The sequence below is a fragment of the Tamandua tetradactyla genome, chromosome X, assembly GCF_023851605.1.
Source record: "Tamandua tetradactyla isolate mTamTet1 chromosome X, mTamTet1.pri, whole genome shotgun sequence".
Taxonomy (NCBI): domain Eukaryota; kingdom Metazoa; phylum Chordata; class Mammalia; order Pilosa; family Myrmecophagidae; genus Tamandua; species Tamandua tetradactyla.
The window spans coordinates 132,208,938-132,210,986 of record NC_135353.1 but is presented as its reverse complement, the minus strand read 5'-3'; the positions used below and the strand labels follow the sequence as shown (position 1 = coordinate 132,210,986).

General features: G+C 36.5%; 1 non-coding gene across 1 annotated transcript; it reads left to right on the top strand.

Moving 5' to 3' along the window:
* The first annotated feature begins 1,662 nt into the window (after positions 1 to 1,662).
* On the top strand, positions 1,663 to 1,781 carry LOC143672412 (U5 spliceosomal RNA). Its single transcript, XR_013169860.1, has one exon. It is a non-coding gene; the product is annotated as a U5 spliceosomal RNA (small nuclear RNA).
* The last annotated feature ends 268 nt before the right edge of the window (positions 1,782 to 2,049 follow it).

The window sequence follows — 2,049 nt, the reverse complement described above, 5'->3', positions numbered from 1 at the left end:
GGGTAGGAAATTTTGTATAAGAACAAAGAGAACAGCCAGGACTCCCAGAGAAAAAGGAAAGAAAATCTTCTGGAGGGGAAACTGTTGCATATAATAGAGTAAAGCCTAATAGCCCTACTCGAAGACACATACTAACCAAAATGTCAAATGCCAAAGATAAAGAGAGAATTCTGAAAGCAGCCAGAGTAAAGCAATTTGTCACATACAAGGTGTTCTAGTTTGCTAGCTGCTGGAATGCAACACACCAGAAACGAAATGGTTTTTTAAAAGGGTTTTTTAAGAAGTTGCTAATTTACAGTTCTAAGGCCAAGGAAATGTACCAATTAAAGCAAGTCTATAAAAATATCCAAATTAAGGCACCAACAAGAGGCTACCTTCATTCAAGAAAGACTGATGAAGTTCAGGGTTTTTCCTCTCAGCTGAAAGGGCACGTGGCAAAGTCTCTCAGCTTTCCTTCCCAGCCTCTTGTTTCATGAAGCTCCCACAGGGTTGTTCTCCTTCTTCATCTCCAAAGGTTGCTGGCTGGTTAACTCTGTGGTTTTCTTGGCCTCATGGCTCTGCTCTGCTCTGCTGCAGCTTTCTGTGGCTTTCTCATGGCTCTAAGAAGGAACTGTCTCCAAAATATTTTTCTTTTAAAGGATTGATGAGTGGAGTCACAACTCCAAAGAAGCTATCTGATCAAAAGTTACCACCCACTATTGGATGGGTCACATCTCCATGGGAACAATCAAAATGCTCCCAGCCAGCAATATTAAATGAGGATTAAAGGACACAGCTTTTCTGGGGTCCACCACAGATTCAAATCAGCACACAAGGGATCCTCAATAAGACTAAATGCCAATTTCTCATAAAAAAATCATGGAGGCAAGAAGGTAGTGGTATGACATTATTTAAGGCACCAAAAGAGAAAAGCTGCCAGGCAAAACTTCTTTATTTAGCAATACTGTCCTTCAAAACTAAAGGAGAGTTTAAGACATTCACAAATGAACAAAAACCATGGAATTTCATCATCGAGAGACCTGCCCTACAAAAAAATTCTAAAAGAAATGCTTCAAGTTGAAAGGATAGGACAGGATATAGTACCTTGGAGCATTACGAAGAAGTTAAGATCCCCAATAATGGTAATTATATGGGTAATGGCAAAACCCAATAGTATGGCATCCACAGTATGCAACTTTACTCTTTATTTCCTATAAGATCTAGAACACATTTGAATGAGAAATAATCAAATTTCCATGTTATGGACACATGAAATATAAAGAGGTGATGTGTAGCAAAAATGTTATAAAGAGGGGAAATAGGGACATAGGAGCAGAGACTGAGCATGCTATTGGATTTAAGTTGGTATCTTTTTGAACTAGTAGGTTATAGACTTAGGTTATTTAATACAAACCCCAAGTATTTGTATTAACCACAAAGAAAGTATTTAAAATATACAGAGACACAGAAACAAGAAAGGGATCAATCAGTTACATCACAAAAGATCAACTATACACAAAAGAAGCCTGCAATAAAGGAAAAGAAGGACCAAAAAGTTGTAAGATGTATAAGAAACAAAGAACAAAATGTCTGAAGTAAGCTGTGTTTTATCAGTAATTCTACTGAATGTAAATGGATTAAATTCCCCTATCAAAAGACACAGATTGGCAGAATGGATAAAAAAAAGAATGATCCCTCTTCAAATTGTATAAGTCTTTTGCCTTTTACTAAAGATTTCTCTGGAGAGAACCAGTTATGAGTTACTACTCAGTTTTTTGAAGGCCTTGCTTTTTATCAAGGCTCCATGTATGGATAAAAAGTAGAAGTGATTGTATTAAAGATCCCTTATGATTACTCGCAATGAGAGATGTTGTAGACTTTCTCTACTAAAAACAATCAAGTTAATAAAATAAACCACGTAGATATGTGAGGAAAAAAAAAAGAATGATCCACCTAAATGTTCCATACATGAGGCTCACCTTAAACCCGAAGACACAAATAGGTTGAAAGTGAAAGGTCGGAAAAATATCCAGTGCAAATAATAATTTTCAAAATAGCTGAGGTATCTAT